Genomic DNA, 25,793 nt, shown 5'->3' with positions numbered 1-25,793 from the left:
TCAGTTTTGGACTACGATTAGGTAATGCTCACCTGACTCTGAAGGGGGGGGGGAACCAAGAGGGAAGAAAAAACATGATAAAAAGGAGAGACGTTTGCTATGCTCTTCCTCTCTCTTGTCCACCTCCATCTACAGACATCACCACCAAGCGACTGAAGCACTGATCAAAGGGGAGAGCCTGGCTGAAGGACAACCAGCCAGCCTGTGGTGAGAAGCATCTAAGCCCTGGTCTACACTAGGAGTTGAGGTCGAATTTAGCAGCGTTAAATCGATTTAACCCTGCACCCATCCACATGATGAAGCCCTTTTTTTCAACTTAAAGGGCTTAAAATCGATTTCCTTACTCCACCCTTGACAAGGGGATTAGTGCTGAAATTGGCCTCGCTTGGTTGAATTTGGGGTACTGTGGACACAATTAGACAGTATTGGCCTCTGTGAGCTATCCCAGAGTGCTCCATTGTGACTGCTCTGGACAGCACTCTCAATTCAGATGCACTGGCCGGGTAGACAGGAAAAGGCCCGCGAACTTTTGAATTTCAATTTCCTGTTTGGCCAGCGTGGCAAGCTGCAGGTGACCATGCTGAGCTCATCAGCAGAGGTGACCATGCAGAGCTCATCAGCAGAGGTGACCATGATGGAGTCCCAGAATCGCAAAAGAGCTCGAGCATGGACCGAATGGGAGGTACGGGATCTGATCGCTGTATGGGGAGAGGAAGCCATGCTATCAGAACTACATTCCAGTTTTCGAAATGCCAAAAAATTTGTCAAAATCTCCCAGGGCATGAAGGACAGAGGCCATAACAGGGACCTGAACCAGTGCCGCGTGAAACTTAAGGAGCTGAGGCAAGCCTACCAGAAAACCAGAGAGGCAAACGGCTGCTCCAGGTCAGAGCCCAAAACATGCCACTTCTATGATAAGCTGCATGCCATTTTAGGGGGTTCAGCCACCACTACCCCAGCCATGTTGTTTGACTCCTTCAATGGAGATGGAGGCAACATGGAAGCAGGTTTTGGGGACGAGGAAGATGATGATGATGATGTTGTAGACAGCTCACAGAAAGCAAGCGGAGAAACTGGTTTTCCTGACAGCCAGGAACTGTTTCTCACCCTGGACCTGGAGCCAGTACCCCCCGAACCCAAGGCTGCCTCCTGGACCCGCCAGGCAGAGAAGGGACCTCTGATGAGTGTACCTTTTAAAATACTATACATGGTTTAAAAGCAAGCATCTTTAATAATTAATTTGCCCTGGCATTCGTGGCTCTCCTGGACGTACTCCCAAAGCCTTTGCAAAAGGTTTCTGGGGAGGGCAGCCTTATTGCGTCCTTCATGGTAGAACACTTTACCACTCCAGGCCAGTAGCACATACTAGGGAATCATTGTAGAACAAAGCATTGCAGTGTATGTTTGCTGGTGTTCAAACAATATCCATTCTTTATCTCTCTGTGTTATCCTCAGGAGAGTGATATCATTCATGGTCACCGGGTTAAAATAGTGTGCTTTTCTTAAGGGGTCATTCAGAGGTGCCCATTCCTGCTGGGCTATTTGCCTGTGGCTGAACAGAAATGTTCCTCACTATTAGCCACTGGGAGGAGGGAGGGGCTAGCCACACGCTGGGGGGAGGCAAAATGCGACCTTGGAATGAAAGCACATGTGCTATGTATGTAATGTTAACAGCAAGGTTTACCGTGAAAGAGTGTACCCATTTTTCTATAAAATGTGTCTTTCTAAATACCACTGTCCCCTTTTTTTCTCCACCAGCTGCATGTGTTTCAAGGATCACAGGATCTTCTCCTTCCCAGAGGCTAGCGAAGATTAGAAGGCAAAAAAAAAAAAAAACCCACACTTGCAATGAAATGTTCTCTCAGCTCATGCTGTCCTCCCACACTGACAGATCACAGATGAATGCGTGGAGGCAGACAATATCAGAGTGCAGGAAAGCACAAGATGACCAAGAGGAGAGGTGGCAGGCTGAAGAGAGTAAGTGGAGGGCTGAAGAGAGGGCTGAAGCTGAAAGGTGGTGGCAGCATGATCAGAGGAGGCAGGATTCAAAGCTGAGGCTGCTGGAGGATCAAACTAATATGCTCCAGCGTATGGTTGAGCTGCAGGAAAGGCAGCAGGAGCACAGACCGCCGCTACAGCCCTGTGTAACCAACCGCCCTCCTCCCCAAGTTCCATAGCCTCCTCACCCAGATGCCCAAGAACGTGGTGGGGGGCCTCCAGCCACCCAACCACTCCACCCCAGAGGATTGCCCAAGCTACAGAAGGCTGGCATTCAATAAGTTTTAAACTTTTAAAGTGCTGTGTGGCCTTGTCCTTCCCTCCTCCACCACCCCTCCTGGTGCTTCTCTTCTCCACCACCCCTCCTGGGCTACCTTGGTAGTCACCCCCTATTTGTGTGATGAATGCATGAATGTGAAGCAACAATGACTTTATTGCCTCTGCAAGCGGTGATCGAAGGGAGGAGGGGAGGGTGGTTAGCTTACAGGGAAGTAGAGTGAACCAAGGGGCAGGGAGTTTCATCAAGGAGAAACAAACAGAACTTTCACATCGTAGCCTGTGAAACCACTCATGAAACTGGTTTTCAAAGCTTCTCTGATGCGCACCGCGCCCTCCTGTGCTCTTCTAACCACCCTGGTGTCTGGCTGTGCGTAACCAGCAGCCAGGTGATTTGCCTCAACCTCCCACCCTGCCATAAATGTCTCCCCCTTACTCTCACAGATATTGTGGAGCACACAGCAAGCAGTAATAACAGTGGGAATATTGGTTTCGCTGAGGTCTAAGCGAGTCAGTAAACTGCGCCAGCGCGCCTTTAAACGTCAAAATGCACATTCTACCACCATTCTGCACTTGTTCAGCCTGTAGTTGAACAGCTCCTGACTACTGTCCAGGCTGCCTGTGTACGGCTTCATGAGCCATGGCATTAAGGGGTAAGCTGGGTCCCCAAGGATAACTATAGGCATTTCAACACCCCCAACAGTTATTTTCTGGTCTGGGAATAAAGTCCCTTCCTGCAGCTTTTGAAACAGACCAGATTTCCTGAAGATGAGAGCGTCATGTACCTTTCCTGGCCATGCCATGTTGATGTTGGTGAAACGTCCCTTGTGATCCACCAGTGCTTGCAGCACTATTGAAAAGTACTCCTTACGGTTTATGTACTCACCGGCTTGGTGCTCCGGTGCCAAGATAGGGATATGGGTCCCATCTATGGCCCCACCACAGTTAGGGAATCCCATTGCAGCAAAGCCATCAACTATGACCTGCACATTTCACAGGGTCAGTATCCTTGATATCAGCAGATCTTTGATTGCGTTGGCTACTTGCATCACAGCAGCCCCCACAGTAGATTTGCCCACTCCAAATTGATTCCCGACTGACCAGTAGCTGTCTGGCGTTGAAACAGGGCTATTGCCACTCGCTTCTCAACTGTGAGGGCTGCTCTCATCTTGGTATTCTTGTGCTTCAGGGCAGGGGAAAGCAAGTCACAAAGTTCCATGGAAGTGCCCTTACGCATGCAAAAGTTTCACAGCCACTGGGAATCGTCCCAGACCTGCAACACTATGTGGTCCCACCAGTCTGTGCTTGTTTCCCGAGCCCAGAATCGGCATTCCACTGTATTAACCTGCCCCATTAGCACCATGATGTCCACATTGCCAGAGCCCGTGCTTTGAGAGAAGTCTGTGTCCATGTCCTCATCACTCTCGTCACCGCGCTGACGTCGCCTACTTGCCCGGTTTTGCTTTGCCAGATTCTGGTGCTGCATATACTGCTGGATAATGCATGTGGTGTTTAATGTGCTCCTAATTGCTCAAGTGATCTGAGCGGGCTCCATGCTTGCCGTGGTATGGTGTCTGCACAGAAAAAAGGCGCGGAACGATTGTTTGCCATTGCCCTCATGGAGGGAGGGGCGACTGACGACATGGCTTACAGGGTTGGCTAACAGGGAATTAATGCTAAACATTCATATATCCCTTTGTGTGTTCACTTGTAGACTCTAAAGTTTTACATGGTTTTGTTTTTGAGTGCAGTTATGTAAAAAATATAAAATAAAAAAAATCTACATTTGTAAATTGCAATTTCACCATAAAGAGATTGCACTATAGTACTTGAATTAGGTGAACTGAAAAATACTATTTCTTTTTTTTTAGTGCAAATATCTGTAATCTAAAATATAAAGTGAACACTGTACACTTTGCATTCTGTGTCGTAATTGACATCAGTATAATTGAAAAATGTAGAACATCCAAAATACTTAAAATGAATTTAATTTGGTATTCTATTATTGCTTAACAGTGCGATTAAAACTGCAATTAATTGCAACTATTTTTTTAATCTCACAATAAGTTGCAATTTTAAAAAAATTGTTTGACAGCCCTAGTTTTTATGCTAAACTGATTTATGAACAGAGTTAAAAGGCAAAGACTGTGTCAGTGGGTATGCCTCTATTTGTAACACATTTTACCTCCTGATGGTTTATAGATTGTCATACATAATGGAGAATGTTATAAATTCTTCTACAAAATAGGCTTCCTGGGCCAGTACAAAGCTGTTTAAAAACCCTAACATGCATGGCACATGCTCCATCTTCTAACACAGCACAGTGTGTTTTATTGCATGAAAACCTCTTTTAAAGTCACACCCAGAAACAACTCTGGAAGCCTACTCCCGTTGAAAGACTTCCATCAGCTGTCATAGTCTTTCAGTTCACAGACAGCACCACATCCATGTACAGAAAAGTAATGACAAAGAGAAGAAACTCTGAAAGAACAGCAGAGCTCTTTAAATCTTAGCAAAGGGATCTTTCCTCCTAAAGAAGGAGAAATGGAGGGAACACAATATTTTGTTTTGTTTTTCACTTAAACTGAATCCAGATCTATGGATTACATTCTGCAAACCTGGTTGAATGGTATTCATATCGCTAAATGCACACATTTGCAATTTTAATACACTTAAAAATAATAAATAAACGAAAATTGGCTAGCATACCAAACAGCAATTACTTCCAGAGATCCTTCCTTCTAGTACAGGTGCAATAAACTGCACAGCTGTTAACATGAGAAAAAAATGTTTTTCCTTCAGGTACTCTAGAAGGGTTGAGAGCCAGTGCTTCAGACTACTGTATCCTTTTCAGGAGCCTGATTTGTCTTGCGTACTCCCAAGTTTCACCTCACTTAAAAATACAAAAAAGTGTCACAGCATACTATAACTGAAAAATTGCTTACTTTCTCATTTTTACCATGTAATTACAACATAAATCAATTGGAATATAAATATTGTACTTACATTTCAGTGTATAGTATATAGAGCAGTATAAACAAGTCATTGTAGGAAATTTTAGCTTGTACTGACTTCGGTAGTGCTTTTTATGTAGCCTCTTGTAAAACTAGGCAAATATCTACCTGAGTTGATGTACACTCTGGAAGACCTCTGCATACCCTGAGGGATACATGTACCCCTGGTTAAGAACCAGTGCTCTGGAGTAATGCATCTGGGCACGTTTACGTTGGCTATGCTATAGTAATGAACAGGAAGCCTTTACAATAGACTGTACAGACAAAGTTAGCCTAGAACCCTACAATAAAAGCTTCCCCCACCCCCGGCCATTGTCTTAACAGGGAGTAGATGAAACCAAGGGACTATAGAGTGCTGCTGACTACTGGTTACCTAGCATTCTTATTTTGCCTAAAGATTTTTGCATGATTACAACACTAGATCTTCAACGTCCATAAGGAAAGCTTAGTTAGAGGTTTCATTCTTCCTCAGAGACCACTGGCTGTCCTCTTCAGATACAGCTGGGCAAAAACTGAAGTAAGTTACTCTCAAAAATATTGGATTTGGATTAAAAAAAATCACTTAATTATTGTTTGTGACCCCTTTAATTCCTTACCCATCACCATGTCTATGAGAAAATTTTTCTTGGCACACTTGTTTTTCAAGGGTCTGTCTAGCTTCCCTCTAATCACACAAGATCAGGTTATACTGTGTCCACATGCTTTTATTCAGGTTCTTATACCACCCTTCTCATCGTAGCCTCTAAACTGCTAGCTGCTAAGTGGGTTTCAGATCATGTTATTTAAATAGAATGAGATCGCTCATTTTGTAAACACACCTTTTGCCTGGTCGAGACACACCAGAGGTCCCGTCTACATGGCCAGAAAAGATCTTTTTCATTTGAGTTACATGAACTAGACTGAACTCCTCTCCCTCCCCCATTACACACAGTTTAATCTGTAGACAGACATATTTTTGCAAGTGCTTCTGTGAATAGGTATTCAGAAGAATATTCATAGGAGAAATGCTCATGGAGACGTCTTGAAAGTCCTTTGTCATTTGAGATTCAGGGAGGAGAAACAATACCATGTGACTTGGGTGAGCAATGAAATGGTTTGTGCAGTGGACAGAAAGGGCTGGAACTTTGGATCTGTCCCCCAGGCAACCACATAACACAGATGAGCCAGTGCAAATGGGAAAGTGAGCTGCACCTTGTAATGTTCTGCATGTTTTCAATTAATATCCAGGAGGGATATTTATAAATACAGCACACTCAAGAAGCAGTTTAAACTGGGACAGAGTAACAGGAACAGCCTCTAGTCTTTTGATTAGATTCAGCCAGGCTTCCAGTATGAATCCTCAGGTAGGATTCCCCTTTCAGACTTCTCTTGGGAAGATGCAGCAGTGTGCCTCCTCTTACACAGGGCTAGGAGTTAAATTACAATCTAGCCGAAGATAATAACTCGCGGGAATTGATACTTACCAAAAAATATGTTTGCTGATTTCCTAATATTGCAGAGAAAGAACAAGCTCTATTTGTCATTGTTAAATATGTTATGTTCACAGTCCATCTCTCATTAAAATGTTTTGGCACATTTATTCTGTGTGTAACATAACTGAATAAAATTGAGTTACACCAGCAATGAATTTGGCCCATTGTGTTTACTGCTGCTCCCTAAATATGTTTCTATTAAAAAACCATAAACTGTGTGATTCAGTCTAATAGTATTTGTGCCTGCCAGCTTGTTCTATTGGATTTTGTGTGTTTTATAATCTTATTTTATAGGATTGCAATTGAAAAATAAGGAAATCTTTCTTGATATTTTTAATTTATGTCTTCTGGTGTTTGTTTATTGGTGATTAAACTCACTACTTAACACAGGATGGACTGAACAATGAGAAGGTTTGGTTTAAATGATAACCTCATTTCTAAACAAGAAGGCCAACTTTGATGACTACTCCGGACTCCAAAAGATGGAAAATGCTAGAACCCCCCCGCCCCAAAATGATGATATCATAAGACACGTATATACCAGTCCCTCCCACCCCCTAACATTTCACATCAGTGCTAGGAATGGTGCAGCTCCAGTGTAGAGTAGTAGAGAGAGTTCGAGTGTAGATGAGGTTCAAGTATCTGATTTTATAGTACTGTATTGTCTAGACATACTCAGAGCAGGGTTAGATAACCAGCGGTTGTGTGAACACTATTTGCATTAATGCTTCCATTGGTGGAACTGCAAGGGCAGTGTAAGCAAGGGTAGGAAATTTTAAAGAAAAAAGACTAGCGTAGACAAGCCCATAGGGAACACTATGCAAACTACATGTGCTGATTAACCTTTTTCACAGCAGAAAGCATTTACTACCAGGTCACTTATGGCAGAATCACAGCATTTCCCTCTTGGATAATTTGAAAACACAATTAGGCTCACAGGAAAGAAAAAACAAAACAAAACACCTGACATCCCTACCTTACTTCTCATAAAAGATTAAGTAGTGGAGAGCTACAGTCAGGTCTGATAATTAAGACTTCATTACTTTCAGAAAAATGTACAACAATAAATTTACTCAACTACTGTGAATTACTGTCTTTAATAATTAAAAATCCTTAAATAATTAAAAACTAAAATTACATTTGTCAACATAAAAGAACAAAATACATTCTGTGAACAGTATCCTGGCTAGTCACTCTGTTGCTGGGGTGAAGAGGATACACTGGATAAGTCTATAAATAAAAATCAATATATCGTCTACTTTTAAAATTAAGTTGACATTCAAAAAATGCAGAATTTGGTGATTTGGGGTGGGCCTTCCTGTCATTCACATGAATTAGTTATTTCATGTGTATTATAGTTGAACCCAGAAGCCCCAGCTGAGACATGGGACCCATTGTACTAGGCACTGTACTGAGTGACCGATCATCCTTGCTTCAGAGAGTATAAAAACTAAATGTATATGCCCAAGGAACCACAGCAGAGGACTGGCAGAACTGGGAATTGAGCACAGCTCTGCTGTCTCCCTATCTAGAACCTTATCCACTAGGTAACACTGCCTCCCACAGGGCTTGCTTATAGTATGGGGTTCAGAGTGTCACAATCTGCCTCCCCTCTTCTGCTGAAGTGGGATGTACCTTGCACCATCTCCATAGCTGGTAGTTTTTATGGATTGGTGCAGTTTCACTGGCCAGTTCATTGCCGAGGCAGAGCCAAGGCTCTTTCTATTTCCCACTCTCTTTCAGCCACCTGTTCAGGGTGGGGCACAGCAGTCATCTGCAGGCTAGTCTCTCCCTACGCAGTCACCCACAGTCTGGAAAGCTTATGCAGAGAATTAAGAGAGCCCTGTGACTGCCCGCAGTGTGAAGTGTGTATAGCCTGGCCTAGTGTTATATCATCTCACCCACCATAATCAGCATTCAGAGTTCCTCAGATTTTGGAATGCTTTTATTTCCATAAGAACATCATCCCTCACAACTCTGAGAAGACGGGGCAATTCTGAGAAGCTGGTGGGGAGATAGGACCCACGTGTCTCTTTCTTGAAAAGCTCTATCGGAAGCTTTTACATTTTGAAAAAAAAAGCGGGGCGGGGGGGGGGGGACACGACACACATTTTCCCTCAACATTTTCACAAGAGTCTTTTTTGCACTTTTCACCTACTAGACTTCTGGGGGAAAATCCTCAGCTAAAGTCAATGGACCAATGCCAATTTACAGCAGCAATGGATCTCTCCCCTAAACTTCAATCAGCCACTTCAGCAAGGAAGATTGAGAAATAATGTATATTTCAAGTTCACCTACAAAACACTGAACCAGAGTATGAAGAAGATCCAAATGAACTTATCCACTTCTATCTGAGGTCTTTTCTGACCTTTCCCTTCACTGTAATCCATTCTTCTCTCTCCACACATAGCCCAATCTTTCTGACAACATTGTAGCTCTTCCTTTGACTATTCCTGTAGGCTGGAATTTTCAAAAAAGCTCAAATATAAGATTAGGCATCCAAGTCTTCTTTGAAAAAATCACTGCCTGCAGTTTTGATCCCACTTGATTTCCTCTTTTTTCCTCTCAAAGAAAAATCTGTTCTCTGGCAGATCTCTTTCCAATTCTCATTTTCTTTCTTCTCTATGATGCTTTTCATCCCACCTTTCACTAAATCCCTTATTACATCCATTCATTCATTCCCCAGCCTGATCCAAGAAGCACAGAGTCTCACCAGCAGGTCTAGCCTCTCTTCTGGTCTACTGGCTCAGCTGCTATTTTCAAATATCATTTTTCTCCAGCATTCATTTGGTTGAGAAAAGGAACACAGTGTGAGCTTCCTACCCCTGAGAAACCAAAGTGCATATGACATTTCAAAAGAGCATGAAGACCTGCTGAGACCTTCAATAGATTTTGTAAGATAACAGCTAAAGCAAGAATGCCTTGTTTAGGGCTGAACTGATCCTGACCTGGGTTTTTAAGGGGATTTTCTTAAGTAAGCTGATTTGAAGCATCAAATAATTTCAGATATTGTTTAGTACACGATCAGAGCTGTAAGACAGTTCTCGCTGTTTCTAAACTGGTTTGCTCAACCCTTTGTTCTTATATCTTTGGTTGAGGATAAGGAGGGTTTTAAACTCATGGAAATAGAAGCAATGTTTCAAAGAGCAAAGGAGGAAGATTCCTGAAATTCATTTCCATATAGAATGCTGTGAAATTCAGCCTTGACAAAAATAGTAAGGATATCACTTTGAAGCATGGAAACAAGGAGAAACTATTTCACCAAAAACACTTTACTTCTGCCTAGAGATCTTCAGAAACATTGGGGAGAAATGGACATTGAATCAATGAAGATTAGCTGCACCACTTCAGATCTTTTGATGGCATAAAAGAGTCATCTCTGCGGAAACTTTCAAGAATGTTGAAGTACAGTAGAATAATCAGAAGTGAGAATAAAAAGTAAAGAATCAGAGTAAAAGAAAAGGAAGAGCATGGAACGCAGACGCAAGAGGAATGTATCTTACCTCATTTTTGACATATTGTGGGACAGATTTTCAGATTGTGTAGATCAGCTTAGCCCAATTGAGTTGCATTGATTCACACCAGCTGAGAATATAGGCCCTGGGTCTAATTTTCCTCTTACTTTCACTGGTCTTAAACTGGTGAAACGCCATTGGCTCCAGTGCAGTAACTCCTGATTTCCACAGGTGTAAGTGAGGATAATCAAATACTATGAGAACTGCTTCTTTTAATAAGATTTAACACACATTTTCTATCTCAAACATATTTTAACTGAGTATTCAAAATCAGTGTATTTTATAACATAAAAATTTGTACATAAAATAAGTTATTTTTCCACCTGGGCAGCTGTTTAATTTGGGGGGAAATATATAGTGGCAGGGATGGGTTGCATGAGAGAAGATATGAAATACTATCTCATAATTGCTACACCATCCTTCCATGGAAGAAAATAAATACAAAACTCTCTCCTCTATTAATGAAAGACTTTTTATGGGAATAAATGAGTATGTTAAACCTTGAAATGGTTAGTTCCTCTGTATTGTCAAATGTCAGGCACAGCTTCAATTAGTTCTTTTGTCACTGACAGAACTATAGAATTAATTAATGAATAATTTACAATAAGTAATTTATTTGTTGAATTTGTGTTTCCTTTCCTGCTTGTATAACTTTTGCTAATAGACAGGAAAATTCTCAAATTAAGGTTTCAGTCCTGGAAACACTTATTCATGTGCTTAACGTTCAGCACATAAGTAATCCCATTGATTTCTACAAGACTACTCAGATGCTCCTAGTCAAGCAAATGGGTGTTTGCAGCACTGGAGCCTAATTTTGGATTCAGACTATAAAATTCACTTTCCAAGAAATATTTGAGCTTAAAACTCCACTTTCTGAGCATATTAGAGCTAGTAATGGTTGAATGTGCAAATGTTCCCAGATAATGAACATGAAAGGGATACACATGCAATTTAATAAAAATTCTCTTTTGCATTTACATGAATGAATATTCATTTCCTCAGGTCTACTATACGTCTTCTCAGAGCTGATGCAGAAAGGTGGGCACATAAGATACTGGCTACAAAAGCAAGGGATGGAAAAAACCTTTCCTTTGAAATCCAGCACACAGAAATACATGCAGTATTTATGATGATCTCTGTTTCTGCTTGGTCCAGTAACTAGTTCTGGCTGTCCTCTTAGTTACACCAGTGTAAAGCAATAGTAAAGCCATATATGTCAATGAAGTAATAAAGTTATAATTACATAAAACACAAGTAAGTTAGGCCCATTACTATCACTATGATAATTGAAGAAAAGGGATGCACTTTCCCTTGTAATGTTTCAGCTTTCTGATCCCACAGATTATCACCATTTATATTCCACACACACACACACACCCACCCACCTATTAAAGTTAGTGGGGTTGCCATTCATGTAAATCAGGGCAGAATATAGCCCCTGATGTCTATTAATTCATATTCACTTGTGACAAAGATGTAGTAGGTATGGGAAGCACTGTTTTTCTGCTGGAAGAGTATGAATAGGGTTCATTGGGAACATCACTGCCTCCACTTCAATTAAAAATGCTGATCGTATACATCTGTGCCAGTAGTGAGAGCAAGATGCTTGTCCCAATGGTCTAAAACTTAGCAAGTAAAAGTCTGTATTTTTCCACAGTTGACAGGGAGGGATGATTTTTTGGATCCATGTATAAATGGACTAGTAAGCTCATGAGGCATAGTAAAGCTGGGCCTGAATGAGGTCTTGGTTTGCCTGCATTATTTTTAATAGGTGCAAGAGTGATTTAACTTGTCATAATGTTTCTCACCAGAATGTCTGCACCTACATCCCTCTGGCCTGGCCCATTCAACTCCACTTTCAATTCTTATGATGCGTATTCACTGCCAAACTAATGTAAAATAGTGGAGAGAAGGCACCTTTAGTATTTACCATAAGGTAGCTAGATAAGGTCAACACTATGCCTGCACCCATGGCTGACCTTGCCTAATTCACCTTGTGGTAAAACTGCAGGTCCCGGTAGTGCCTTGCCCCCACTAGGATTTTATACCAGGACAGGCAATACATGTTATTTATTCTGTGGCAAAACATACGTTTTTGGTAGTTTACACATAGCCACACTGAAATTTAGGAGGACTAGATCTAGGGAAAAAAGTATCAGAATACTCTATCAACATGTATCAGCTCACGGTATCAACTGAAGCAAAAACCATGTTCTATTTAAGAAATATTATATTTAAGATCTTTGTTATTCTAGAGGAATATCTTCTAACAGATGCTTTACTAAAATAGGCATCCAGCCACATGCCTTTCATTGTACAAGTATGTATAGTTACTTAGGTCTGTAGTTTAGGTCCTTGTCTAAACACTCCTGAGGCCTGGCCAATCCACAAATACGCTATCACACCCAACACCATTAAAGAATAAACTTCCTCATATGCTATACGCTGTGGCCTCCATTATTAACAACCTGGATTTTATCAGCCTAGCAAAGCAAAATTTAAAAAAATGATAACAATGTGAGCAGAAATATCTATTTGATGATGCTTCCTCCTCCTTCTGTTGTATCCTATTAAATAGCAGCATTAACAGCTGTGGCTACACATGAGGTACATTGGCAGATTGAGCACCATTAGGCCAAGCTCTCTGGAATGTATCTTTCCAATTTCTGGCAGCATATCTGATTCTGCTGTGGGCGCTTTGGCTGATTCCATTGCTGATTCCATTATCAACCATGAAGCTGCCTTTGGGGCTTACTACTGGTTATGTTGACTGAATAGTGCTCTGTATCTTTGTGTCACCACTGAACATGATCAATATGGCCACAGTTAAATTTGACTAAGAACCCCATGTTAGTTTATTCATAGATTTCATGGATTATAAAGCCAGAAAGGACCACAGTGGCCATCTAGTCTGACCTTCTGTATAACACAGGCCATAGGACTTCCCCACATTAATTTCTATTTGAACCACAGCACATCTTTTAGAAAAAATATCCAATCTTGATTAAAAAAATTCCAGTGCTAGAGAATCTGCCATAATCCTTCGTAAGGTTTTCTGGTGGTTAATTATGCTCACTGTTAAAAATATATGCCTTATTTTTAGTCCAGCCACTATAGGGCCTTTTCTATCTGGAACTTTTTACTTCAAAACCATTTGGTGTATAGTATTTTGTCCACAAGTTATTTTAATGAGAGAGGGCATATTTTCACTCAGGTGTCGACAAAGCTTTCCATAATAAGGCTGCCTTTGTCACTGTGGCCCCAAATTCCATAATAGGAAATCCTGTTCACTTTACATTTTTCATGTGTAGGGAGTAGATTTCCTTGTAGCAAAATTTGAGGTGAATTAGAGAAATTGTTTCTGAGATATGGGTCTTAAAAATAGGATTGAGAAGGCCTCTAATGCTTCCGTGTCACGTCTCCAAAATGGCATGCCCTAAAATTTTGTTCCATTCAGGAGAGCATCTGTGAAAAGCCAATGATTTTTGGGAAACATCACAGAGACAGGCTTTCAGCCCTAGCAGTTGAAGACTTTTTTTCTCTCATGAGAAAGGGTTATAAATGTCTTCTTAAAAAATTAAAGCAGTTAGAGCACTATCACTGGAGGTATCACAAATATTAATGAGCCCATGACTGCAGGCTTCATGGATGCAGAGGATGGCCCCTTTCACAGCTGAGGACAACTGCACCTGTGTTCCCCCTCCTTGGTCCCTGGAGAACACCCACTGTAGGCTTCTGGCTCTTCTGCTGTCTCCTCTCTTGGGCATTTCTCTCCTCCTGACAAGGACTTTTCCCAAACCTCATAGTTCCCTGCCTATGCTGTGATATTCCCAGAAAGACATAGTACCTAAAAAGACAAGTATCTGCATTTTGATTTCTCTATAAAGGCTTATGACCAACATAATTGACAGCAGATATAAATTACTATACAGCTTTTTATAAGCAAGTACATTTATTCTTGGGCAGAAAGCATTACAGCAAAACCACAAAAACAATAGAAGTTCCTAAAAGCTTACAAAACATCACTATCAGTTTAATAGGACTCCAGTAGGCCAAAGTCCTTCCAACAATTCCCTGGAAGGATTGGGGTCCCCCCTCTGTCAGAAGGTCCAGTCTATTTGCTGGATCAGAAAGAAAGCCTTATGTCAGTTCAAACTCAGGCTATTTAATCAACAGTCCTTTCTTTGTTGGTCTCTGGAGAATCCAGTTTGAACTAGTATATGTGAGCCTCTACAGGGGGAGGTAGCTCTCTGGAGGTGTTATAACCTGAGTGAATTTGCCTAATCACCCCAATAGTTCTTAATTCCTAGAAGTGCTGTTATTACCCTCCCCCATGATACTACATATAATCCCTGGCCTAAAATGATCAATAAACAGAATACAGCAAAATCTCCCCAAAACATCGCAGGAAATTGCCATACCTGTCATAGCCCCTAAAGAGAGACTTCAAATGATCTTCTGAAATGAACACATTACATGCTATGACCCTGTAGGCTTACCAGTTTCTCCTCTGCTTTCAAGCCAAAAAGGAGAAGAACAAATATGAATAAAAAACTGCCAGAATTTAACTGGCTTCTCAATCCTGCTCTAAACTGTGTGTAATTTCAGAGGTAGGTCCTCAGATAGAATACACTTGTAACTACATTGATTTCAGTGACTTCAGGGGAGCTATACCTAATATCTGGCTTTCATTTTCTAACAGCCAATCACCAGCTACTTATGCCACCAGGAGTAGGAAAGCTGCAAACACTCCAACATATTCCACAAAAGAAAGAATATTTTTGCCCTAAAGCCCCAAAAGCTTGAAACTGCCTTAAAAGTGGCATAACCAATTAACTTAAAATAGGCATTGGCATTTTATCCTTATTTATGATTGTAGTTGCTTCAAGTTTTGAGGCAAGCTGCTTTATAAGCAGTATTTCAGACCTATTCCCTTGGAGAAGCTCAGGGTTGATTTAGCTGGATTGCAGTGTCTCACTTTTTTATTTTAAAAGATTAAATACAGAGGCTTAAAAGTCAATAAAAGTAGAGGTGTCTAAAATATTCATTGCAAACAGGCAAAACTAATTAATATTTTTGAGTTCCTTCACAAATATGACAAGAGACCCACTGGGCTGAAGTTTTTTTAAACATTTTGTGGATGTTTTTGCTAGAAAACTGTGTAAATGTTTGAGTGAAAGTGAGGCCATTCTGAGCAACTATATTTCTTAATTCCAAAGTCCAATACTGAAATGTGAACTCTGCTATGTTTTCAATGGAAAACCCACTATTTTGTTTCAGTGTTTCAATAGTTTCAATGGAAAATTAAATCTGAGGGCATGAAATCAACTCAACAAGGCTTGTGGAAAAAACATTCAACAGTTTGACAATCTTCAGTTAATGGATAGAGGAGCAGACACCAACGTGGTATAAATCTGTGAAGCTCTATTAAAGTCAATGCAGATACCCCGATTTACACTAGCTGAGCATCTGGCCCATAGTTTTTGCATCCAAATACTAATTGTTGTTTTCTCTCAGTGGAGAGAATGTCTCTTCCTACAAGACCCCTAGGAATCCCACCCATCAACCTCCTTGACATAAAAAAATGAGGACCTTTGGAAACTGTTAATGCTAGCTTTTACTTAGCTAGACAGGACATGGCCAAGACCCACTCAGGGCCTGATTCTGATCTCACCTCAACCAGTGGAGGTGCTCCTGATTCTCACTGATGTCAGTGGAGCTATACTGGTGTAAACTAGTGTGGAATGAGAATGGGACTGGGCCCTCTAAATTCCTGCCAGCATGGGACCCTCATTGACTTATTTTGAAGATATCAGATCACATCTACCCTCTGTTACAGCTCATTTGCATTTTCACCCCAATGCAAAGTATAACTGGTTTACCCTGCTATCGAGGATTACCTTGATGTGGGAGAATCCATTACCTCACAGACAATGATTTAGGGGCCATGGTCAAAAGAAGGATTTGTGGCTGAAATGCTGCTGTACTTTTTCAATCCCTACTGCCAGAATAGCTCCTAAGCAGCTGTTGAAGCTGGTACAAATATAAGCAGACCCAAAAGAATTAAAATCTCAACATCCTTTAACTAGCAAGTGGTCTGAGAGTTCCTTGGTGAGCCCCGACCTTCAAAGTTTCTTGACTTCAGCATAAACCAGGACACAAACATACCTCTGAGAACTCACCTATCTTCCATAAGTTCTCAAAGATAATTGCTTCAGTGTGTCAGGGTGCCGTTAGAAACTATATAGAGAACCCTTTGGAGGCCAGCATCCTGGTCTCTTAGATCACCCAGGGCACTGAATATGATGAAAATAGGAGAGAGCTAGATAGTTTGATTGGGGTTGGAAGGGTAGATGGGATCACGTATACATGTAGGGAGCCTGATGAGCTAATGAGGTAATTAGCTCACCAGCTACGGAACTCAAAGAAGAAAGTAAGCAGTATAAAAAGCTAACCCAGCAAGCAGGCAGGGCTTCCATCCACCTGATGCTATACTAGGCTGTACTTTGAGTTTGAGGAAGAAACAACAACAAAAACAACACAGTATAATTCACCAGGAGAGCTTATCAGCCTGCATTTGCAGGAGCTGAAGGGGAAGGCTGTTCACATTCAGGTAGTTCCTTGAGTAGCTCAGCATGAATTTCATCAGGTGCTGCTGACTTGAACCCATCTAACTTTAAATATTCTTTAACCTGTTCCTTCCCCCGCTTGTTGTTAATATGCAATACAATGAAAAATTAAAGATAAAAGAGACCAGTTAGGATATTCTAGACCAATAGCTCTCAACCTTTTCCTTGCTCTGATGTCATGATACAACAGAAAAAGGGTTTTGTGCTCTTCTCCCACTGAGCCATATGGTAAGGGAGCATGGTTGTGATCCCCTGCAACCTACTTACGTTCCCCATGGGAAATTTTGGGTTAATCTCTCCCCCTACCAGTATTTCCTACAATACATTTTTTAGTGATTTAAACATCTCTAGTGATGGGGCTTATACCATTCCTTTGGAACATTCTATAGATCGCACTATCTTCCTGCTATTCACCCTACATTTTTCCTTTCTTAATTTCATCTATTTTCTCCTATTCCTGCTTTCTTGAACCACCCTGCATAATTCCTTCTCAATATTTGCTGACTCCGTGCAGACAAATTATTAGCTGGAATTTGTCATCTTGAGTCTTTGTGCTGTTTTCTATCCTTACCCTCTCAAGGTCACTTATTTCTCTGGGATTATTGGTGTTACTAACTGCTCCCAAACTAATATTATCTGAATCTTTAATTCCCACGCTTTTTGCTCCCTCCGAAGGACCTGGGAGATGCTGTAATATTTTATGAATATTATGTTTCATCTGTTTGGTTGTTATTGAACGGTTAGCTGGATGAGAATAAAGGGTTAATTCAAGCAAGAGCTGACTGTACATATGCAGGAAAGCAGACAGCAGCCTCAGATAGCACCTCATTTATGCATACTTAGGGTACATCTATATGATAAAAAAACCACAGCATCGAGTCTCAGAGCCCAGGTCAACCAACTCAGGCTTGCAGACTAAAAATAGCAGTGTAGAAATTTGGGATCCAGCTGGAGCCGGGCTTTGAGACCGTCCCGCCCCATCATGGGGTCTCAGAGCTCAGGCTCCTGCAGGAGTCCAAACATCTACACTGTTATTTTATAGCTCTGCAGACGGATCCCAAGTTAGCTGACCTGGGCCAGCTAGGGCCGTGCTGCATGTCTTTGTATCACAATGTAGATGTAGCCTTAGAGGACAATGCAGGTGTCATTCTTGTTGAAGTTTTATTTCTGACTATGGGTGGGAGAGGGAGTCCCGTTGAGAACACAGGAGGGGGAATCCATGCAGGAAAAATGGGAACAATAAATGTTGGGTGGATTAAAAACAAACAAACAGCCTCTGAAGAACAGGGAAAAGGAGGCAGAAAATGGACCCGCAACCCCCAGAAGTTGGGGTGTTTGGGATAAACTAGGCCTACCTAAACCTATAGACTTGGCTATACCTTTTATTTTCTTAAAAATCCTTTCTGCTTGTTATGCTTTGTTCTTATTATTGTGATTAAACAGTACTTTCTTTTAACAAAGGTTGTTCTGGGTCACTGTATTCACCACTGCGTGCAGCTCCCAAAGGCATGAGTGGCAAGACCCGAACAATCAGGGCTGATACCCAGTGGACTGCAGGCCAGGGACCCAGTCTGAGAGTGGGAGAATCACAGGATTAAAGGCAAGGCCAGACACTTAAGGGTGTGCACTGAGACCAGAGAAGGGTCAGAAATAGCCCTGAACCATGACACCTCCTTTTTAGATTATTAATTAATATGCCTGATAAGATGTGGCTAGTCTAACAACAATCCCAGTGGTTCCACCTTATGCACTCACCCCTCCCTCTACCTCCTGCTTATTATTCTTAGATTAGGGTCCTTAGGCCAGTTTTTAATTTTTGTGACACTGTTCATGTTCAAAAAAATGTCAATTAATTTTGAGTGTAAGGTTTTATCTGGTACATTATCAAATGCTTAAAAAAACTTATTACACCTACCACATTCCTTTCACCCTCTTATTTGGTAATTCTATCACCCGTTCTATCACCAAGATGTTCTCTTTATAAGCCACTCTTATTCTGATGCTCTAAAGCTTCGAGGCTATTCTGTTAACATTTGTTATATGATATTAGCAGGGATTGAAGCTAGACTTACTAGCCAGTAATCACTAGGATCTTTCTATTTTTGTATATTGGCACCACGTGTCTTTTTCTGTTATTTACCAGCACCTCTCTGGTGTCCCTGGTAAAAAGCACTGTAGCAAGAATACCAGAAGTAGAAACAATGACACTTAAGACGTGACTGCTTTCTGGTGGACAACTGACAAAGCTATGTTGGTGTTGGACGAATTTGCCCTACAATGCAATGATCTATTATATATGCATGACCGTCTGAAGTATTGTACAAGAAAATACACCTAACTTGAGTAATTAAATCAGACATTTAAATACCACTTATGATTTCTTATATTACCTACTTATTTATATATCTCATTATAGTTTCTGAAAGATGCTAAACAAAAGTTCTAACAATATACAAAGTGTCACAAACCATGCCAGGTGCTGTACAACAGCCATTACATACTTCAGGTCTTGTACAGACATGTGAACGAACCCATGAATGGTAAATGAATGGAAATACTATCTATGCTATCAAATAGACCAGAGGTTCCTACAGTCTTAAATAGTCTGGACCACATTGTAGAAAGATTGGTCAGCGCCCATCCAGTTGCAATCCCATGGACCACCTTTTCACCCATCTGCAACTGTGTTAGTTCTGTGGGAACTACAGCAATTGCTTACATGGAAAAAGGAATATTGGGAAAGTCGTGCATTTTTAGCCATCCTTCTTATGTTGTGTCATTTTGGAGAAAATAGAGTTAATCACATTGTTTTGTCTCTTTATTTCATCCCCCATCCTTATGGATCTGTTCTGTTTCACACAGTCAAAAACTCTTATGTTTACAGCGTAGACTCAGAAAAATTAGATAAAAAAACATAACTATTTTTCCTGGAGGTTGCATTGTAACACTACTTAGAATGCAGAACACCCAAGAACCCCAAAACAGAGAGATAACAGGCTCCTCTTAAGGCAGTGATGCACAACTCATCCCATCTTACTTTAGCCTGGCTATTTCCAGACTGACTGACTGCTAACAGTTTCCCACAGAGCCTCCTGGCTGCAAGTAGGACCAGGATCCCCTCTCTCTTCCCCCTGCCTCCACTCTCAAAGTGATAGCTTGCAGATCCAACACAGTCCTCAATACACCACAGGAACAAGGAGGAGAACTGAACCATATGACCAGCCATCTCTCCGAAGACAATAAGCAAGTGGCCCATGGGCCACAGTTTGGGAATGACTGAAATACTCATTTAAAGAGGAGAATCAGGCCAGCAATGACTGTGTAACAAACTAACTTTATCCTGGTCTCAGTCAGTTGACATTAATATTAAAATGCTGTGAGAACTGCAAAAAGTCATGTGACAGGAGTCAATATCCACTCACTGCATTGAGTGCTATTATGGTCACTATGATCTTTAATATTGACTACATAAACTATCACTAGAAGAAGTCACATGTGATAGCTCTCTCTCTCTCTCTCTCTCTCTCTCTCTCTCTCTCTCTCTCTCACATGGACAAATTAATTCCACTATAATATGCAACAGAACTCTTTTTCCTCCCCATTTCCTGAGATACTGATATTTAGGCAACTTTTTGCCTCAAGAGAATTACCAAATAAATCCTAATACTATAAAACGGATTTACTGCCTGATTCAACATCCATAGAAGTCAATGGGAATGTTTCCATCACTGAACAGTGAAACATTTCTGAGAACTCCTGACTGGAATAGATATGGCAGTTTCCTGCCATATCCTTGCAGACCTTGTTGAATTAAGTTCAAGTATCTCCGGAGTCCATTCTATTAAATGAATGGTTTATGTATTATTGTGGGACAGGATTGTATGTAACCTCTTGAGGGAGGAGATGTGACAGGTGCAAGACTTAGGTGTTCAGAAGACTATATTGAACCAAATGCCAGACAAGAATGGACATATGAAGCAAAAAGTGTACAAGTGTGAAGTGTGAAGCAAAAAGAATATGTACAGGAGGTGAATGCAAATTCCCCACTTCTGGTTGTGCAAAACCCCAGCCTTTTGAAGTTACATCCTTATGAGCGAGTCATTGTCTGCTGAACAGCTGTGACCCGAGACCAAGTTATATAAAGGAAAGACTGAACTATCTGTGAGTGTTGATTCTGAATCTGAGACAGTTATGAACTTGTAACCATGAGGAAAACCCAGTTGTGGGTTTTGAAGAACTGACCCCTACCAGAGCCTGAAGTTGGAGTTGTAGTAACCTCTGGTAAGCTTTTTAGTAGGTATGTAGGTTCTTTTGTTGTTTTTAATATGTTTTCTCTGTAATGCTCTCATCTTAACAATAAATGTGCTTGCTTATGGAGAATTGTGTGGTAACTTATAACTGTGGGCCCTTATGCTGTCCATAACTTCTGGAGAGAAAGCAAAGCTCAGACACTGGCCTGTTTAGGCAGTCTTGCTTGTGGTCAGTATCACAGTGTAATCAGTGAACCATGCAGCCTGGAAAAACCCTGATCAAGAGGGAAAGAGACATGGTTCTGTACCCAAGAGAGGTGACAACTGAGGAGCTAGGAGCCTAGAGCGGGCGCCCTTAGTGTATCACAAAGGGGGAATACAGATGAAGTTGCAATGAACTGTGACACCAGCAACTTAGCTTAATGAGAGCTATTGTCCAAATGTAAACTTATAATAGTTTTTTTCTAGAGAAAAAACTAGGGTATAGGGACATGTATTAGCGTTGACTAAGAAAACCAAATTCACAAAGAACTCCGACTCCTCCAGTGGGAAGAAATTCAAATGAAAAATTGTAAGTACTTTTGCACATTCAAAGCTAGTATTAAGTTTAAATAGGTAATCTTTTATTTCAAAATGATTAGATTTGGAAAAAAGAGTAAAAACATATTTGAGAAAAATTAATTACAACAGGCTGCGATTACAGCTACCCATTCACCCATGTAAAGGAGGAGCATCCTTAATGTATATCATCATCAGATCAACTTTCCGCAGCTTAAGAATACTGAAAAAAAGAAGTGAAACTGAAGAGAAAGCACAGAGAGGAACAACAACAGAGGTGTGGGAGGAAAATGCTGCTCTATGTGCCAGAGGGATGGTTCATTGTTTTCAAATTCAGGTTTGAAACATGTAGGGCCTAATTCATCTGTAGTGTTAACTGCACTGGAATTAATGGAGTTAAAGCAGGGATGCATTTGTGCTCCATACTCCTTGGTACTAAAATTCAGATCCCAGCAGGAATAACTAAGCCCTTCATTCTTCCAAGATAGATAAATTGACTTCCATGCAGTTTACTTCCTTTGGGTCTTTCAGATTGTGGGCTAGATTCTCTATAAGGTCTGTACTAGTTTCCACTGCCACAGACTCTGGCAGAGGGACCTTGATGGCAGGAAATCTGCTCACAGGAGGATTACTACTGAAGAAGGTGACCACTACTTCCTCTGTCCTGGCCAAAAGTGGGCAGCACTAGCAAAGGAGAGGCTTTGGCCAGGACAGCTGACATGGAGGAGTTCTACTGACTCAGTCTGTTCCTCCTATAGAACCCCGGGTGGGGAATAAAACTATCCCTGGCTCCCAGTTGAATGCTTTGTGGGGCACTGGTGGTAGAAAAACGGTTTGCTTTCCCTTGAGAATGAATTCCATGCCATCCTTTGGCCACAATGACTCTCTTGAACAAGGAGGGGAATCTTGATGTTGAAAATCCAAGTCCTGAACTCTCTGCATGGACATTAAAGTTCCCTTGGCACTTTTGTAAGAAGTTTATCCCACTGTCCTTTGCTAACAATTCCTTTCTTCATTTGTTGTGCAGTGTAGTATGTGGTGCTTATTGGATGCTCTCTGTCATAAAAGGGTTTAGGAGTGCTGTTGGAGCACTTTGGGTTCCCTTGCAGTGACAGGTGCCATATAAATTAGAGGTGGTCAAAACGACAACATTCAGATCTCAGTTTGGGTCTTGATTTCCATAAGCTCCAGTCTGAGTTAAACTCTAATATAAAACAAGATAACTATAAGCTAAATTGTATGCTTAAAACCTGCCCCCCGCCCCAAACAAAGATCAGTTCCTATAAGAACTACTTGCAATTGTTTGGACAGAAACTGGAAGCTTAAGCAGACAGTAACCAATTTAGCACTGCTGCCAAGACTGAAATACTACTCCTCCCGTAATAAACTAGCAGTGATATATGGGATCGTAAATTTACTTCTTATGACTTAGGACTGAGAGCATTTTGGGAAGCCTGCCTAGAGAAAAAGCTCACTTTTAATTAATTTTTTAAAGTTAAGTTTGCTTGACATACAGATGAAGAAGATGTGTGTGTGCGTGCGTGTGTAAATAAGTAGTTTGGCCCCAGTTCAGCAATTTACTAAAGCATGCATCTAACTAAGTATGTGACTAGTCTCACTGACCTTAATGGCACTACTCACATGCTTGAAATGAGACACTTTAAATAACTTGCTGAATCGAATGAATGCATGCTCCCCCTTTCTCCTATCCTCAATATTGCAGTGGCACAGAGATATTGTTGAGTAAAACAGAGCATTTGAAATTGTAGGAATGGGTCTCAGAGGATGTTGTCTCTACCTCTCATCCCCCCATCTCCCCAATCTCTGTAATGGAAGATCCAGTCCTTAGGTTTCAGAGTGGTAGCCATGTTAGTCTGTATCAGCAAAAAAACCGAGGAGTACTTGTGGCACCTTAAAGACTAACAAATTTATTTGGGCATAAACTTTCATGGGCTAAAACCCACTTCATCGAATGCATGCAGTGGAAAATACAGTAGGAAGATATATATACACAGAGAACATGAAAAAATGGGTGTTACCATACCAGCTGTAACGACACCAATTAATTATGGTGGTCTATTATCAGCACACTACAAAAAGTTTTTTTTCTCCTGCTGATAATAGCCCACCTTAATTAATTGGTCTCGTTACAGTTGGTATGGCAACACCCATTTTTTCATGTTCTCTGTGTATATATATCTTCCTACTGTATTTTCTACTGAATGCATCCGATGAAGTGGGTTTTAGCCCAGTCCTTAGGAAATTCAAACTCCCAAACTCCCATAAGAGTTTGGTTGTGTATAGAGTATGGGAATATCTTGTCGCACTCAGTAACCCGAAACAGTTCTTTGGTGATTTGAAGTAGACATATCTGAAACTTAGATCTTGTGAACTGCTTTCTGGAGTAGAGATAGCTATGGAAATGCCAGTTAGTTGCCTCTGTTAATGCTGGAATTATACAGTATGGTATATGCTGGTTGAAATAAGAAGCTAGCAAACTACTTTACTTCTCACCAAACGTCTTGTGAAAAGCTTCACCTTAATGAGCTTCATCAGAAAGGAAAATGGTTCAAATACGTCTACATATCACCGCAATCCAGAAAGAACCACAGGTACTGACAGCTCTTTAGCCCTGGAACTGGCTCTTACCATGTTTGTATGGTACCTTGCACATAGGCTCCTGATCTCAGCTAGGTGCTACCATAATCCCAATATTAAGAACTACAGAAATACCCGAGGCAGAGACAGATAGCAAAAGACAGGAGGCTGGATTCTCATTCAGACCCATTGAAAGAGAGGGACAGCTAGGGAGCTCTCTGCAGCTCCCTGATCTCAAGATGCCTGGCCCTGGTACAAGTTGGAGCTGCAAGGGTGCTCAGGGACCTTACACTAAGATAGCCATGTTCTGCCAAGCCAAACCCTACCCTCAGCCCATCATCACCATGTCCCCACTCTGTTATGCTGGTGCAGAGGCAGCTGGCATAAGAGGTGGCTGAGCTGTCTCTGCGAGCTTTCCACTGAGTGAGGTCCCCTGCACAGTGGAAATTCTCCACTGTCCAGCTCATGGCACTTTAAGTTCACTTGGTGTTGCTCATAGCAGTTTGCAGTAAGATAAGTTAGTAAGTGGAAGAAGATACTGCTTAACAGCCAAACGCATCTAAGATGGAATTACCTTTTCTTAAAAAGGATGTGCCTTACCAGCTAAATAATAAAATGACCATGAACAAAACTTTGAAATCAATATATTGCCTAATAATTCATCAGTGTAAGTCTCCTAGCAGAATAAGCAGACTTTCCAGTGAGGGGAAGAATGTACAAAAAGAAGTCATTGGCTAATTTTAAAATTGATTTTTGATTTGCCCTGGGAAATATAAATATTGTCAAACAATCACATTATTTTCTTCTTAATTAAAAAAGATTGATCAGCCTTTGTGCTGCAACCAAAGAAAATTACATAAAGTTTCAGTGCACATGAGGTTTTGTATTATAAAAGTAAGTATCATTTCACACATACACACACACACACACGAGAAAAAAAGGGAAAAAATAAATTGCATATTAGTTTCTTGGCTATCTTTTCTAATGATATTTGAAAAATTTTGTAAAAATGATACTACAACCCAACTGCTATTCATTTAACGTGTATGATACCACTGCTTCCTCCCTACAAATTATTTTCTAAAGCCACTGAAATAGGTAAATAATTTGAGTAGTTTCCAAAATTACTTTATTTTATCAAGGGTCACTATGATTCATGGGGTCATATTATTTAATATTTAACAACTGTTTGTAATTCCCAAAAGACACATTAATTTTAACATATATGATTATTCCTCTAAAAATCCTGCATTACTATTTATTTGCCTATCATCAAATCAGAGAGCAGAAACAATATCATGTCATTTAGTGTACTGTAAGCAGGTGTAGTTTTCACACTGGTCTGAACAGAGAGTAGACTCTATACAGAGTCCAAACTTGAAGATTTCTGGCTTTACTGATAACTCAAATGACAATGAAACATAAGCCTTAACCTACATTTCTCCCCTGCTCTGTCCCTACTTTCCTTTGTCTCTTAGACTCT

This window comes from Caretta caretta, chromosome 2 (genome assembly GCF_965140235.1).
Source record: "Caretta caretta isolate rCarCar2 chromosome 2, rCarCar1.hap1, whole genome shotgun sequence".
Classification (NCBI taxonomy): Eukaryota; Metazoa; Chordata; order Testudines; family Cheloniidae; genus Caretta; species Caretta caretta.
The sequence above is the reverse complement of the archived record's forward strand: the minus strand, read 5'-3'. Positions refer to the sequence as shown.